This window comes from Acinonyx jubatus, chromosome C2 (genome assembly GCF_027475565.1).
Source record: "Acinonyx jubatus isolate Ajub_Pintada_27869175 chromosome C2, VMU_Ajub_asm_v1.0, whole genome shotgun sequence".
Lineage (NCBI taxonomy): Eukaryota > Metazoa > Chordata > Mammalia > Carnivora > Felidae > Acinonyx > Acinonyx jubatus.
Genome location: NC_069384.1, coordinates 156,149,966 through 156,167,933, shown reverse-complemented (window position 1 = coordinate 156,167,933; position 17,968 = coordinate 156,149,966). Strand labels below are relative to the sequence as shown.

The following is a 17,968-nucleotide window of genomic DNA, read 5'->3' as shown; positions in this document are numbered from 1 at the left end:
GGTCAACGGACATTCCATGTCTTGTTTGTAACTTTCAGGGGAAATGTTTTGGCATTTTGAAATTGCATACAGTGTTCACTCTTGTTGGTTGCTGCTAAATATTCTTGTGTTTAGGAAGTTTTTTCCCATTGTTTTTAGAAGTAATACAGTATAGTGGTTAAGAGCACAGACTTTGTACCTTGCACCCTTGTTCAAGTCTTGGCTCCACCAGTTTCTTAGGTGTGTGGCCGTGGGCAAGTTACTTAGCTTCTTTGTATCTCAGTTCTTTGATCTGTAAAAGGGAGCTGCCTCATAAGGTTGTGAGGACAAAATTAGTTCATAAGTGTAAGACACTTAAAATGGTACTTGACACTATAATAATGATACCCACTGTAATAATTACAATACTTAGAGTTTTTATTAGGTTGGTTGGTAAGTTTTCTATTTTTCAGGGTTTTTTTTTTTTTTGCATTCTAAAAATCACATTTATTGAGTCATAAAATAGGTGTACAAACTACATCTATTTAAAGTATACCATTGAGTGAGTTTTGATAGGAAACTCCATGCAGGAATTCATCTCCACAATTGAAATACAGAACATTTGCATCGTCCCCAAAAGAGACCTCCTATAGCCCATTCCTATTCTGGCTAAAGCCCCAGGTAACTACTGATCTGCTTTTTGTTACTGTAGATTTGTTTACCTTTTTAGAATTTTATAAAAATGGGTATATCTCTACTAATGAAAGCCAGGGAAGGTGCTTGGCATGTTCCAGGGTACCCCACCTCAGCTCCTCTGTGAAGGTCTGGGGGAATGGGTATGACTAGGGCCACCAGAACATTGTAGGCTGTTGGAATTCTTGAGAGGAGTTTGTTAAGAGGGTCTGGGTAGTACTGGTGCCTTAAGGTGGAAAGAATTAGCAAATTGAAGTAAATCTAGGAAGATAGGAGGATATCTAGTAATGATAACTGAATCATATCTATCTGCCTACATAATTTCTGAAACATAAACAGGCAAAGACATAATTGGGCCATCATCATATGATATTGATACAGTAATTAGGGAGCTTGGGAAGATGGCAGAGTAGGAAGACCCTGAACTCACCACATCCCGCATTCTGAGCTAGATACCATCCACATCCAAGTCAGTAAACCAGAGAGTGATCCAAAGACTGTCAGAACAAACTCCACAAGTAAATATAGAGAAGTTGCATCTGAAAGGTTAGAATGGTCAGAAAGGCAGAAAGAGGCTGCCTGCAGGAGGGAGGGAGCTGCACACACAAAAAGGATGAGGAACTGGCCCTTTAACCAGGGAACTCACATGGAGAAGACATCCCCATAGCATTTGGCTTTAGAAATTAGATGGGCTGAATTCTGTGAGTTTTTAAAACCAGTGAGTCTGGGAACGTGGAGCTTTGGAGGTCAGCTGATGAAGCACTAGGCAAGCCAGGAGGGCAAGTGATAGCTGGGTTGCTGCCCTTAGTGGCCTGCATGGAAAGGGACATAAAAACGGCAGTTTGTGCAACACCATGAGCAAATAGGAGACGAATCTGTTCATACTGATTTTGGAGTCTGTTGGGGGACCTTGAAAACAGAGTTTCCAAGTTTGAAAACAGAGTTGGCAGTCCCATTTTCTTCCCATACTCCCCAGTAGAAGCACAGAAATACGTGGGGGAGGCAGAGTAGCATAGCCACTTGCTACCTAACCTGTTAGCAGTGCACTGGGCCCCGGGAAAATTTTGTTAAAGCTGTGTGGGTGCCCAGCTGCTAGGTACACAGCTGCCACCACACGTCACACATACCTGCCATGCTTTGCCCAGCTGTGTGCCCCCAGCCACCCTCGTGTCTCACCCAGCTGCACGCTGGCCACAATTGTGTGCTGTGCCTGTGTGACTGGCCATGTGCCCCCAGGCCAGGCACCACCAGACACCATTTTACACCACACCCAGTTGCATACCCCTGCTGCAGTTGCCTACCTTGCCCAGCCACCAGGTACACAGTTCTAGCCTAGCCCAGACACTGTGCCAGGCCCAGCTGCCACATCGCACCCAGCTGTGCATCCCCAGCCACAGCAGTGCTTCAGGGGATCCTGCATAGGACTAGTGGCCTACCGCAAATTTTGCTAACACCATTGCCCCCCTCCCAAGGTTCCCAGCAGGCACACCTCCCACTCCCACTGAGTTCACCTGCCTGAGTACCATTAATCCCACAGCAAGCACACCCCACAACAGGCAGAGAGTCAGTGCAGACAACTGCACTGAAAGGAAAAGTGATTTAGACACAGCGGCAGAGCATAAGCAACACACATAGGATATTCTCCTGAAGTGCCAGGTTCTGGTGAACAGGGGAGACTGCACTCCAGGGCACTCTGGGAACTCTTTTTCATAAGGTCACTACTCTCAGGAACAGAAGATACAGTTGACTTAACACAGAGAAACACACAGAGCGGCAGACAAATTGAAGAGACAGAGCAATTTATGCCAAATGAAAGAACAGGACAAGACCAAAACCAGAGATCCAGGCAAAACAGATATAAATAACATGTCTAATAGAAAATTTTAAAAAGTGATTATAAGGATACTCATTGGACTTGAGAAAAGAGTGGAAGACATGAGTGAGACCATTAAGATAGGAATAACAGTAGAGATAAGGGCATAATAAGTGAAATGAGAAACACACTTGATAGAATGAACAACAGGATGAAAGAAGCAGAGGAACAAATTAGTGACCTGAACAACAGAGTAATGGACAGGAATCATGCTGAACAAAAGAGAGAAAAGAATTATGCAAAACAAGAATAGAGAACTCTCACTCCATCAAGTGCAATAACATTCATATTATAGGAATCCCAGAAGAACAAAGTGTCACAGAAAGCTTACTTGAAGAAATGATAGCTGAAAAATTCCCTAATCTGGGGAAGAAAACAGATATCCAGACCAGGACACATAAAGAATGCCTAACAGAATCAACAAAAGAAGACTAAAACATGTTATAATTAACTTTACAAAATACAGTAATACAGAAAAAAAATGATAAAAGCAGCAAGACAACAGAAGGGAAAACCCATAAGGCTGACAGGAGATTTTTCAACAGAAATTCTGCAAGTCAGAAAGTGGCATGATATATTCAAAGTACTGAATGAGAAAAATCTGCAGCCAAGAATACTCTATCCAGTGTCATCATTCATAGTAGAAGGAGGGATAAAGAGTTTCCCAGACAAACAAAACTAAATGAATTTGTGACCACTAAACCAGCTTGCAAGGATTATTAAGAGAGACTCGTTGAATGGAAAGGAGAGACCAAATGTGACAGTATAGAGGTAAAAAACAAATGCAGTAAAAATGAATACTTCTGTAAAATATCAGTCAAGGAACTCATAAAGAAAAGGATATAAAATATAACAACATGTACTTACAATGTGGAGAGGAGAGGAGAAAAAAATGGGTTCAAACTTAAACAATCATCAAGTAAATATAGATTATTAAATGCAGAAGAGATTATATACAAACCTAATGGTAACGATATATGAAAAGCCACTAATATATATGCAGAGAATAAAGAGAAAGAAGTTCAAATATATTACTGAATAAAATCAGCAAAACATGAAAGAGATAATCAGAGAAAATCTTCAGAAACAGCCAGAAAACAAGTAATAAAATGGCAAGATATACTTATCAATAATAAATTTGAATATAAATGGACAAAACATTACAATCAAAAGATGTGACAGAATGGATTAAAAAAAACACCTATCTATATGCTACCTACAAGAGACTCATTTTATTTATTTAAATTTTAGTTAAGATACAGTGTAATATTGGTTTCAGGAGTAGAATTTAATGATTCATCACTTATATTCAACATCTAGTGCTCATCCCAACAAGTGCCCCCTTAATACCTATCACCTATCTAGTCCATTACCCACCGACTTCCCTCCATCAACCCTCATTTTGTTCTCTCTCTTTTTTTTTAATGGAGATTTCAGTTTCCTTATTTTTTAAAATTTTATTTATTTTGAGAGAGAGAGAATGAGGGGGGTGGAGGAGCAGAAAGAGAGGGGGACAGAGGATTCCAAGTGAGCTCTGTGCTGACAGCAGAGAGCCTGATGCAGGACTTGAACTCATGAACTGTGAGATCATGACCTGAGCCAAAGTCAGAAGCTTAATCAACTGAACCACCCAGGCACTCCTTGTTCTCTATCTTTAAGAGTTTCCTGGGGTGCCTGGGTGGCTCAGTCAGTTAAGCGTCTGACTTTGTGTGTGTGTGTGTGTGTGTGTGTGTGTGTGTGTGTGTGTATGCCACATCTTTATCCACTCATCAGTGGATGGACATTTGGGCTCTCTCAATAGTTTGGCTATTGGTGATAGTGCTGCTATAAACATTGGGGTGCATGTACTGCTTCAAATCCATATTGTATTCTTTGGGTAATAGTTTTGTTTCTTATGTTGTGAATTTTAGCCATTCTGACAGGTATGAGGTGGTAACTCATGGTTTTGATTTGAATTTCCCTGATGATGAGTGATGTTGAGCTATCTGGATTTCTTCTTTGGAAAAGTGTCCATACATGTCTTCTGTTCATTTCTTAACTGGGTTGTTGGGTTTTTGGGTGTTGAGTTTGATAAGTTCTTTATAGATTTTGGATAATGGCCCTGTATCAAATATGTCACTTGCAGATGTCTTCTTGCATTCTGTAGACGGCCTTTTAATTTTGTTGATTTTTCTTTGCTGTGCAGAAAGGTTTTTTTTATCTTGATGAGGTGCCAATAGTTCATGTTTGCGTTTGTTTCTCTTGGCTTTGGTGATGTGTCTGATAAGAAATTGCTATGGATGAGCTCAAAGAGGTTGCTGCTTGTCCTTCTCAAGGATTTTGATGGTTTTCTGTCTCACATTTAAGTCTTTCATCCATTTTGAATTTATTTTTATGTATGATGTAAGAAAGTGGTCCAGTTTCATTCTTCCACATTTTGCCATCCAGTTTTCTCAACACCATTTTTTAAAGAGACTGTCTTTTTTTTCATTGGATATTCTTTCCAGTTTTGTTGATTAGTTGACCATATAGTTGCGGGTCCACGTCTGGGTTTTCTGTTCTGTTCCATTGATCTATGTGTCTGTTTTCGTGCCAATACTATACCGTCTTGATAACTACAACTTTGTAATATTGCTTGAAATCCAGAATTGTGATGCCTCCAGTTTTGTTTTTCTTTTTCAGGATTGCTTTGGCTATTCGGCTCTTTCAAGATTACATACAAATTTTAGAATCATTTGTTCTAGTTCTGCCAAAGATTCTGGTGGTATTTTCATAGAAATTGCATGAAATGTGTAGATTGCTTTTGGTAGCATAGGCGTTTTAACAATGTTTGCTCTTCCAGTACATGGGCATGAAATGCTTGTCCATTTATTTGTGTCCTCTTCAATTTCCTTCATATGTGTTCTATAGTTTTCAGAGTACAGACCTTTTACCTGATTATTTAGTTTATTCCTAGGTGCCTTATTGTTTTTGGTGCAATTGCAAATGGGATTGATTACTTAATTTCTTTTTCTGCTGCTTTGTTATTTGTGTATAGAAATGCAATGGATTTCTGCACATTGATTTTATATCCTACAACTTTGCTGAATTCATGTATTCTAGCAATTTTTTGGATACTACATAGAATATCATGTTATCTGCAAATAGTGAAAGTTTTATTTCTTCCTTGCTGATTTGTTTATTATTTGTTCCTTTATTTCTTTTTGTTGTCCGATTGCTGAGGCTAAGACTTCCAGTAGTATGTTAAATAACAGTGGTGAGAGTGGAGATCCCTGTCTTGTTCCCTACTGTAGGGGAAAGGCTCTCAGTTTTTCCCCATTGAGAATGCAATTAGCTGTGAGTCTTTTGTATATGCCCATTATCATGTTGAGGTATGTTACATCTATCCCTACATTGTTGAGGGTTTTTATTAAGAATGGATGCTGTCTTTTTGTCAAATGATTTTTCTACATCTATTGATAGGATCGTATGGTTCTTATCCTTTCTTTTATTAATGTGGTATATCACATTGATTGATTTGGAAATATTGAACCATCCCTGCAGCCCAAGAATAAATCCTACTTGATAAGAATTAAAAGAATTATCCTTTTAATGTACTGTTGAATTCAATTTGCTAGTACCTTGTTGAGAATGTTTGCATCTGGATTCATCAGGGTTATTAGCCTATAACTCTCCTTTTTAGTGGGGTCTTTGTCTGGTTGGGGAATCAAGGTAATGCTGGCTTTGTGGAATGAGTTTGGAAGTTTTCCTTACATCTACTTTTTTGGAACAATTTGAGAAGAATAGGTATTAACTCTTCTTTAAATGTTTGGTAGAATTGGGCCATGTGGCCCAGGACTCTTGTTTATTGGAAAATATTTGATCACTGATTCAATTTCTTTGCGGGTTTTGGGTCTGCTCAGAATTTCTGTTTCTTCTGTTTCAGTTTTGATAGTTTGTGAGTTTATAGGAATTTGTCTATTTCTTCCAGATTGCCCAGTTTGTTACATATAATTTTTCATAGCATTCTCTTACAATGTTTTGTACTTCAGGCTTTATTTGCTGTTCCTTTTCTAGCTCCTTTAGGTGTAAGGTTGGATTGTGTATTTAGGACCTTTCTAGCTTCAAGAAGCTTGGTAAGCCTGAATGGCAATATAGTTCCCTCTTAGGACTGACTTTGCTGCATTCCAAAGGATTTGGGCTGTCATGTTTTCAATTTCATTTGCTTCCATGTATTTTTTTTTTTTTACTTCTTCTTTAATTTCCTGATTAACCCATTCATTCTTTAGTAGGATTTTCTTTAACCTCCATGTATTTGAGGGCTTTCCAAATCTTTTTTTGTGACTGACTTCACATTTCATAGTGTTGTGATCCAAAAATATGCATGGTATGGTCTCAATCTTTTTATACTTGTTGAGGGCTGATGTGTAACTCAGTATGTGATATAATCTTAAAAATGTTCCAATACGCTGGTTTCTCTTCAGATCAAATAAGTCTTTCACCTTTTATTAAAAATGTTCCATGGGCCCTGGAAAAGAATGTATAAGTCATTGCTTTAGGATGAAATGTTCTGAATATATCTGTTAAGTCCATCTGGTCCAGTGTGTCATTCAAACCCATTGTTTCCTTGTTGATTTTCTGCTTAGGTGAACTATCCATTGTTGTAAGTGGGTGTTAGAGTCCCCTACTATTACTGTATTATTATCAATGAGTTTCTTTATATTTGTTACTAACTGATTTATATATTTGGGTACCCCCATGTTGGGGCATCAATATTTATTATCATTAGCTATTCTTGATGGTGTAGACCCCTTAGTTATGATTATAATGCCCTTCTTCATCTCTTGTTACAGTCTTTAAAATCTAGTTTGTCTGATATAAGTCGGGCTACTCTAGCTTTCTTTTGATATCTATTCACAACATGGGTGCTTCTCCATCCCATCACTTTCAATCTGCAGGTGTCTTTAGGTCTAAAATGAGTCTCATGTAAGCAGCATGTAGATGGATTTTGTTTTTTAATCTAATCTGATACCCCGTGTCTTTTGATTGGAGCATTTAGTACATTTACATTCAGAGTGATTAGTAAAAGATATGAATTTAGTGCCATTGTATTCCTTGTAGTGTTTCTAGTGATATTCTTTGGTTCTTCCAGTCTTTATTGCTTTTGATCTTTTTTTTTTTTCCTCCACTCAAAGAGTCCCCCTTAAAATTTCTTGCACACTGGGTTAGTTAGGTCACGAACTCCTTTAGTTTTGTCTCAGAAACTCTTTATTTCTGCTTCTATTCTGAATGACAAACTTGCTGGATAAAGAATTCTTGGCTGCATATTTTTCCCATTCACCACGTTGAATATTCCCTGCCAACCATCTTGCCTGCCAGTTTTCAATGGACAGGTGTGCTGCTGACCTTATGTATCTACCCTTGTGGTTAAGAACCTTTTGTCCCTAGCTGCTTTCAGAATTCTCTCTTTATCTTTGTAGTTTGCAAGTTTTCACTATGATATGTTGTGTTGCTGACTTTTTTTTGATTTTGAGGGGAGTTCTTTTTGCCTCTTGGACTTGAATGCCTGTTTCCTTCCCCAGATTAGGGAAGTTCTCAGCTATAATTTGTTCAGATAAACCTTTTGCCCCTTTTTCCCCCCACTCTTTTTCTTCTGAGACTCATATGATACGGATATTATTTCACTTTATGGAATAGCTGAGTTGCCTAAGTTTACCTCCATGACCTAATACTTTTCTTTCCTCTACTTTCCAGCTTCATTTTTTCCCATAATTTTATCTTCTATATCACCTATTCTCCTCTGTTCCTTTAATCCTTGTGTCTGTATCCACTCAGTTTTGCGTCTCAGTTATAGCATTTTTATTTCAGCCTGACTAGGCATTTTTTTTTCAAGCCCAGCTAGTGGTCCTATGACTTTTGTTCTAAGTTCTTGTTCAGGCATATTGCTTATATATGTTTTATTTATTATTTTTTTAATGTTTATTTATTTTTGAGAGAAAGAGCATGAGCAGGGGAAGGACAGAGAGAGAGGGAGACGCAGAATCTGAAGCAGGCTCCAGGTTCTGAGCTGTCAGCACATAACCCGACATGGGGCTCAAACTCACAAACCACAAGATATGACCTGAGCCAAAGTCAGACACTTAACCAACTGAGCCACCCAGGCGCCCCTTCTTATATCTGGTTTAAGAAGTCACTGGCTGTGATTTCTTCTTAACCTTACTTTTGGGGAGAATTCCTCCATCTTGTCATTTTGGCTAAGTCTCTGTCTTTTGCATGTTGGAAATCTTGTCCTGTTTCCTGCACCTGACAGTACTGCTGTATTAAAAAGGGGTCATACATTGTCCAGGACTTGGCACTTCAGGAATTGTTTCTGGTGTATGTTGTGTGCACTCTAGTGTTGCTTTTTGGCTGCTCTTTCCCACTGCTCAGTCCTCTGCAGAGCTCCTCCTTGCTTGCAGTGATGGAATAAACTAGGCATGCTTTGATTTGTTTGTTAAAATAAGCCTGGCGGGGGGGGGGGGGCTAATCACACCCCCCCAAAAAAGGGAAAAAAGAAGAAATGAAAAAGAAACAAACAGACAATCAAAAAGCTATACACCTGATTCCAAAGAAAAATAATGGGGGAGGGAGGGGGAGAAAAAGAAAAAAAAGAAGGCTGATCCAAAAAAAGGGAAAAGGAAATGATAAAACCAAACTAAAACAAACAAAAAGCTGTAAGATTGATTCCAAAAAAATAAACAAAAGAAGGAAAAAAAGTAAGCCTTCTTATTTCCTCCAGAACTGCAGGTGACGCTTTGAAGCACTCTATGATAGTAGATTTGGTTCATACAGGGTACTGCCTGTGGTGGTGTTCTGGAGGAGAGACATGCTACACTGATTCAGAGTGAGACCTGCGCCAGCGAATATGCAGTTGCCAGGCACAGTGGGGTGGGGTTTGGTGTAAGGGTGTCCCGCCTCCACTGGGGCTGCTGTGCTGCTCTCTGAAGTCCCACTGTATTGGGTGTGAGTGGGAAAATTGTGCCACCCTACTCTTGTCCCAGGACAGGGGTTCTTAAACCCCCTACTGTCCAGTAAGCCCTCACATAATAAAGAGGGCAGTCAGGCTCTGCACCACAGCACTTCTGCATTTTATGTTTAATGTGCAGCTGGGATTCAAAACTTCAAATCTTAAAGGACCCAGCACCACACAGACTGCCACCCTTCTCTGTGCTTTGTCTCATGTCCTTTGTCACAGAAGAACAGTCCCACGCCTGTGCACTGTGCAGAACATATGGTGTAGCCCCCCGAAAAGCAGCAACCAGGTTATCTGCCCTCTGTGTGCGCCTCTGTCCTCTGCCAATGAGGGGCCTCTTGCTGATCCCTGCAGGGTCTTTTGTCCTCAGAGAGGCAGTATACCCTTTTCCAAATGTACTCCAAGGGGAATGTTCTCTACCAGTGCAACCCACCACTCTATGCACTCCAGGGCCAGTTCCCTCCTTCCCAGGAGTGCACACCACATTTCCAACCTAGAGAAAGTCTTGCACTTTCAAAACCTCAGAATTTGAGCTGCACATGCTGTTTGCAAATAGTGCACAACACTCAGTACCCCTCACTCCCTACTCCATGGTCTGGAGAGGTTTTCATCTTGTGCAAAACGCCTCACTCTCTCAACCTTTATCTCTTTCTCTCCCTACAGAAAGGGTTCCCTCCCCTCCTCAGCACCACTGTTTTTCTCTCCCTTCAATTCACTTCCACACACCTCACACCTGCCACGCTGTGTCCTAACAACTGTGGAGATCCTTATGCCAGTTCTTAAATTGACTTCCTGGGTATTCCAAGTCATTTGACCTCAATGCACCTGTGTTTGAGGGATGAGGAAAGCCTAGGGTCCCCCTACTTCTCCACCATCTTAACTCCTGAGACTTATTTTAGAACTAAAGACAACTGCATATTGAAAGTGAGGGGATGGAGAACCGTCTGTCATACAAATGGATGTCAAAAGAAATCTGGAGTGCCAATACTTATATTGGACAATCTAGATTTTAAAACAAAGACTAATAAGAGACAAAGAATGACAGTATATAATCATAAAGGGAGCGATCCAACAAGAAGATACAACAATTTGTTGTATGCACCCAACATGGTAGCACCAAAATATATATAACAGTTAAAACAAACATAAGGGAACTAATTGATAGTTCCCTTATCAAATGACACACTAGACCAGACGGATTTAACAGATCTATTCAGGACATTCTATCTTAAAATAGCAGAATACACATTCTTTCCAAGTGCACATGAAACATTCTCTAGAATAGATCAGATTAGCCCACAAAACCAGCCTCAGTAAATTCAAGTAGATCACAGCCTTGCATACCATGCATCTTTTCTGACTACGACACTATGAAACCAGAAGTCATCTGTAAGAAAAACTCTGGAAAGACCACCAATACATGGCAGTTAAATGTCATGCTACTAAACAATTAATAGGTCAACCAGGAAATAAGAGAGTACACGGTAACAAATGAAAATGAAAACAATGGTTCAAAACCTTTGGGATGCAGCAAATGTGGTTCCAAGAGAGAAGTCTATAGCAATACAGGCCTGGTTCCAAGAAACAAGAAAAATCTCAACATAACGCCCCTCAGGAGCTACAAAAAGAACAACAAACGAAACCTGAAACCAGCAGAAGAAAGGAAATAATAAAGATGAGAGCAGAAATAAATGATAAAGAAACTAAAGAGACAACAGATCAATGATACCAGGAGCTGGTTCTTTGCAAAAACCAATAAAATTGATAAACCTTTAGCCAGATTTATCAAGAAAAAACAAAAGAAAAAGGACTCAAAAAAGTAAAATCACAAATGAGAGAGGAGAAATAACCAATACTGCAGAAATTCAATCATAATAGAATATTATTAAAAAGTGTATGCCAAAAAAGCCAAAAAAAAAAAAAAAAGCCTTTATGGCAACAAATTTGACAACCTGCAAGAAATGGATAAATTCCTAGAAAATATAAACTACTAAAACTGAAACAGAAAGAAATAGACTTTAAACACACTGATAACCAGCAAAGAAGTTGAATCGGTAATCAAAAAACTCCTAACAAATTAAAGTCCAGGGCCAGATGGTGTTACAGGCAAATTCTAACATTTAATGAAGAGTTAATACCTATTCTTCTTAAACTATTCCAAAAAGTAGAAAAGGAAGGAAGGCTTCAAAATTTATTCTATGAGGCCAGCATTACCCTGACACCAAAACTAAAAAAGCGAATGATAGGCCAATATCCCTGATGAATACAGATCTCAATATAATGCTACCGAACTGAATTCAACAATACCTTTAAAAAAAAATTCACAATGAATTGGGACTTATTCCTGGATTGCAAGGGTGATTCAATATTTGCAAATCAGTCAACATGATGCATCAATAACAGAAAAGACAAGAACCATATGATCACTTTAACAGACATAGAAAAGGCATTTGACAAAGTATAACATCCATTCATGATGAAAAGTCTCAACAAAGTATGTTTAGAGGGAACATACCTCAACATAATAAAGGCCATCTATGAAAAACCCACAGCTAGTGTCATCTTCAATGAGGAAAAACAGAACTTTTCCTCTATGGTCAGTAACAAGACAGAATGTCCACTCTCACCACTGTTATTTAATATATTACTGGAAGTCCTAGCCACAATCAGACAACACAAATAAAAGGCATCCAGATTGGCAAGGAAGAAGTCAAGCTTTCACTATTTGCATGACATGATGCACTATATAGAAAATCCAAAAGACTTCACCAAAATAATTGTTAGAATACAATTCATTAGATACATGAATTCAGTAAAGTTGAAGGATACAAAATCATTGTACAGAAATCTGTTGCATTTCCATACAACAATAATGAAGCAGCAGAAAAGAAATTGAGAAATCAAGCCCATTTATAATTGCACTAAAAACCATAAGAAATGAACCTAACCAAAGAGGTAAAAGATTTTTACTCTGAAAACAATAAAACACTGATGAAAGAAATTCAAGGTGGCATGAAGAAATGGAAAGACAGTCCATGCTCATGGATTGGAAGAGCAAATCTTGTTAAATTGTTTATACTACCGAAGCAATGTGTACATTTAATGCAATCCCTATCGAATCAGAGAGCTAGAACAAAACCCCCCAAATTTATGTGAAACCACAAAAGACTCTGAGTAGCTGAAGCAGTGTTGAAAAAGAAAACCAAAGCTGGAGGCATCACAATTCTAGATTTCAAGTTTTATTACAAAGCTATAGTAAACCAAACAATATTGTACCAGTGAAAAATAGGCACATAGATCAATGGAGCAGAATAGAAAATCCAGAAATAAACCCACAATTATATGGTGAATCTTCAACACAGCAGAAAAGAATATCCAATGGGAAAAACACAGTCTCTTCAACAAAATGTGTTGGGAAAACTGTTCAGCAACATACAAAATAATGAAACTAGGCCACTTTCTTACACCATACATAAAAATAAATTCAAATGGATGAAAGACCTAAATGTGAGGCCTGAAACCATGAAAATCCTAAAAGAGAACATAGGCAGTAGCCTCTTTGACATTGGCTATACCAACTACCTACTAGATACGTCTCCTGAGGCAAGAGAATCAAAAGCAAAAATAAACTACGGAGCTACATCAAGATAAAATCTGCACAGCAAAGAAAACAATCAATAAAACAAAAAACATCCTATAGAATGGGAGAAGATATTTGCAAATGACATGTCTGATTAAGGACTAGTATCCAGAATATATTAAGAACTTCTAAAATTCAACAGTCAAAAAACAATGAATCCAATTACAAATGGGGAAAAGACATGAACAGACATTTCTCCAAAGAAGACATACAGATAGCCAACAGACATGAAAATATGCTCATCGTCACTTACTATCAGGGCAATACAGATCAAAACTACAATGAAATATGACCTCACACCTGTCAGAATGGCTAAAATCGGTAACACAAGAAACAACAAATGTTGGTGGATGTGGAGAAAGGGGAACCCTCTTGAAATGTTGGTGGAAATGCAAACTAGTCCAGCCACTCTGGAAAGCAGTATAGAGGTTTCTCAAAAAGTTAAAACTAGAACTACTTCATGATACAGCAATCACATTACTGGGTATTTACATAAAGAGTACAAGAACACTAATTCAAAGGGATACATGCACCCCTATGATTATAGCAGTATTATTTACAATAACCAAGATATGGACACAGCCCAAGTGTCCATCGATTCACGAATGGATAAAGAACAAGTGTATATATGTATACAATGGAATAGTATTCAGCCATACAAAAGAATGAAATCTTGCCGTTTGCAACAACATGGACTGAGCTAGGGAGTATAATACTAAGTGAAATAAAACAGAGAAAGACAAATGCCATATGATTTCACTCATATGTGGAATTTATGGGAAAAAATAAGGGTAAAGAGAGACAAACCAAGAAACAGACTCATAGACTCATATAGAGGACAAACTGATGATTACCAAAGGGGAAATGGGTGGGGTGTGGGCTAAGTAGGTGATGGGGTTTAAGGAGTACACTTGTGATGAAGAAACATTACACATGTTGTGTAATGTATAGAATTGTTGAATCACTATATTGTACACCTGAAAGTAATATAACACTGTGTATATATATATTAACTAGCTGGAATTAAAAGAAACTTAAAAATATAAAAATAAAATCATATGTCAAAAACATTTTTAAGATAATTTTCTATTTTAATTTTTGCAATATTAGGAATATTTTTTAAGTTTATTTATTTTGAGAGAGAGGGAGAGAGGATCCCAACCAGGCTCCTCACTGCCAGTGCCAGAGCCCAATGTGGGACTCATGAATCATGAGATCATGATCTGAGCTGAAACCATGAGTTGGACACTCAACCAACTGAGCCACCCAGGCACCCCAGGAATTTTTTTTTAATTGAAGAACAATTAACATACAGTTTTATCTTCCAAACTCATTCTACAAGGTCAGCATTACCTTGATTCCAAAACCAGACAATGATCCCACTAAAAAGGAGAATTACAGGCTGATATCCCTGATGAACATGGATGCAAAAACTCTCAACAAGATATTAGCAAATCAAATCCAACAGCTCATTAAGAGAATTAGCCACCATGATCAAGTAGGATTTATTCCTGGGCAGCAGGGATGGATCAATATTTCCAAATCAATCAATGTGATACACCACATCAATTTTTTTAAAAAAGAATAGGAACCATATGATTCTCTCAATAGATGCAGGAAAAGCATTGGGCAAAAGCATCCATTCTTTAAAAAAATTTTTTTTTAATATTTATTATTTTTGAGAGAGACAGAGACAGAGAGCAAGCAGGGAAGGGGCAGAGAGAGAGGGAGACACAGAATCAGAAGCAGGCTTCAGGCTCTGAACTGTCAGCACAGAGCCCCATGCAGGGCTCGAACTCACAGACTGCAAGATCATGACCTGAGCTGTAGTCGGCTGCCCAACTGACTGAGCCACCCAGGCACCTCTACAGCATCCATTCTGGATAAAAACCCTCAACAAAGTAGGGATAGATGGAAATACCTCAGCATCATAAAGACCGTACACAAAAGACCCATGGCTAATATCCTCAGTGGGGAAAAATTGAGTTCCTTTACAGTCAGGAACAAGACAGGGATGTCCAACCTCCCCATTGCTCTTTTCTTACCATTACTCATTAACATAGTACTGGAAGTCTTAGCTTCAGCACACAGACAACAAAAAGAAAAAATGGCATCCAAATCAGCAAGGAAGAAGTCAAACTTACACTATTCACAGATGACATGATACTCTAAATGGAAAATCTAAAGACTCCATCAGAAAATTTTCTAGAATACATGAATTCAGCAAAGTTGAAGGATATAAAATCAACTTATGGAAATCTGTTGTATTTCTATACACCAATAATGGCACAGCAGAAAAAGAAATCAAAGGATCAATCCCATTTACAACTGCACCAAAACCATAAGATACCTAGGAATAAACCTAACCAAAGAGGTGAAAGATCTGTACTCTGAAAACTATAGGACACTAATGAAAGAAATTGAGGAGAACACAAAGAAATAGGAAAATATTCCATGCTCATGGATTGGAAGAACAATCATTGTTAAAATGTCTATACTACCCAAAGTAATCTACACATTTCATGCAATCCCACTAGCATTTTTTGCAGAGCTAGAACAAGCAATTCTAAAATCTTCATGGAACCACAAAAGATCCTGAATAGCTAAAGTAGTCCTGAAAAAGAAGAGCAAGGCTAGAGGCATCACACTTCCAGGCTTCAAGCTATATTACAAAGCTGTACTCCTAAAGACAGTATGGTACTCACAGAAAAACAGACATATAGATTAACAGAACAGAATAGAAAACCCAGACGTGGAACCACAATTATATGGTCAGTGAATCTTCAACAGAGCAGGAAAGAATATCCAATGGAAAAAACACATTCTCTTCAACAAATGGTGTTGGGAAAACTGACAGCAACATGAAGAATGAGACTGGACCACTTTTTTATACACAAAATAAATTCAAAATGGAAGAAAGACTTAAATCTGAGACAGAAAGCCATCAAAATCCTAGAGGAGAACACAAGCAGCAACCTCTTTGACCCCAACCATAGCAACTTCTTACTTGAAACATCTCCAGAGGCAAGGGAAACAAAAGCAAACATGAACTATTGGCACCTCATCAAGATAAAAAGCTTCTGCACAGTGAAGGAAACAACAATACTAAAAGGCAGCCTACAGAATGGGAGAATGCCATGGTATATCTGATAAAGGGTTAGTATCCAAAATCTATAAGGAACTTATCAAACTCAACGCTCCCAAAACAAATAATCTAGTGAAGAAATGGGCAGAAGACATGAATAGGCATTTTCCTAAAGATGTATAGATGGCTAACAGACACATGAAAAGATGCTCAACATCACTCATCATCAGGGAAATACAAATCAAAACCACGATGAGATACCACCTCACACCTTCAGAATGGCTAAACTTAACAATACAGGAAACAACAGATGTTGGTGAGGATGTAGAAAGGGGAACCTTCTTACACTGTGGGTGGGACTGCAAACTGCTGCAGCCACTCTGGAACACAGTATGGAGGTTCCTCAAAAAGTTAAAAATACAACCACCCTGTGACCCAGCAATTGCACTACTGGGTATTTACCCACAGGATACAAAAATACAGGTTTTTGTACAAAGGGGTACATGCACACTGATGTTTATAGCAGCATTATCAACAATGCCAAATTGTGGAAAGAGCCCAAATGGCCACTGGCTGATGAATGGATAAAGAAGATGTGGTGTATATATATATATATATATATATATATATAGAGAGAGAGAGAGAGAGAGAGAGAGAGAGAGAGAGAGAGAGAGGATATTACTCAGCCATCAAAAAGAATGACATCTATGACATCTTTCCATTTGCAGTGACATGAATGGAGCTTGAGTGTATTCTGCTAAGCGAAATAAGTCAATCAGAGAAAGATAAATACCATATGATTTCACTCATATATGGAATTTAAGAAACAAAATAGATGAACATATGGGAATGGGGAAAAGAGAGGGAAACCAACTGTAAGAGATCTTAATGATAGGGAACAAATTGAGGGCTGAAGGAAGGAGGTGGATGGGGGATGTGCTAAATGGGTGATGGGTATTAAGGAGGGCACTTGTTAGGATGAGCACTGGGGGTTATATGTAAGTGATGAATCACTAAATTCTCCTGAAACCAATATTTCACTATATGTTAACTATCTAAAATTTAAATAAAATTTTGAAAAATAAATAATACCCTCCAGTAATTCCCCCAAAAAGAAAAATTTGTTAGATAAAACAAATGAATGTAAAGTGACTGAATATGAGAAAAATAACTGATAAAGGTGATTATAATTTTTTTTGTTTGAAACATTGCTAGTTCTTTAATGTTTTGTCTTCCAGATTTAAGATCTTTCACTTTTTTCTCTTCAGCTACATATATATATATACCCTACAGTAATTTGGTAAATTATAACTTTGTAAACAGAATTAAAGGTTTAATTTACCTTTTTTTCCTACCCACCTAATCCCTTCAGAATTTTGAAACTCTTACGAAGTATTTTTTTTTTAGAATCTACTGAGTTGCATAAATTCAACAAAAAACTATTCTCCTTGTAAGAGGACACAATGGACACATTGGTTTTATAGCCACAACTTTGACTGGAATGTCATAGTTTGAAATGATGTGCACAGAATTCAATATAACCAGACAGTTTATCGGGGCACATGCGTGGCTCAGTCATTTAAGAGTCCGACTTTTGATTTGGGCTCAGGTCATGATCTCATGGTTCCTGAGATCAAGCCCTGCACTGGGCCCCATGCTGACAGTGGCCGGGGGGGGGGGGGGGGGGGGGGGGGGGCAGGGGAGGGCGAGATTCAGCCTTGGGATTCTTTCTGCCCTTCCCCCGCTTGC

At 38.3% G+C, this 17,968-nt stretch overlaps 1 protein-coding gene across 2 annotated transcripts in view; it reads left to right on the top strand.

The window, feature by feature from the left end:
- The window catches only part of ZNF852 (zinc finger protein 852), a 68,661-nt gene that overhangs the window by 12,840 nt on the left and 37,853 nt on the right, over positions 1-17,968 (top strand). The gene's annotated exons all lie outside the window — the stretch shown is intronic.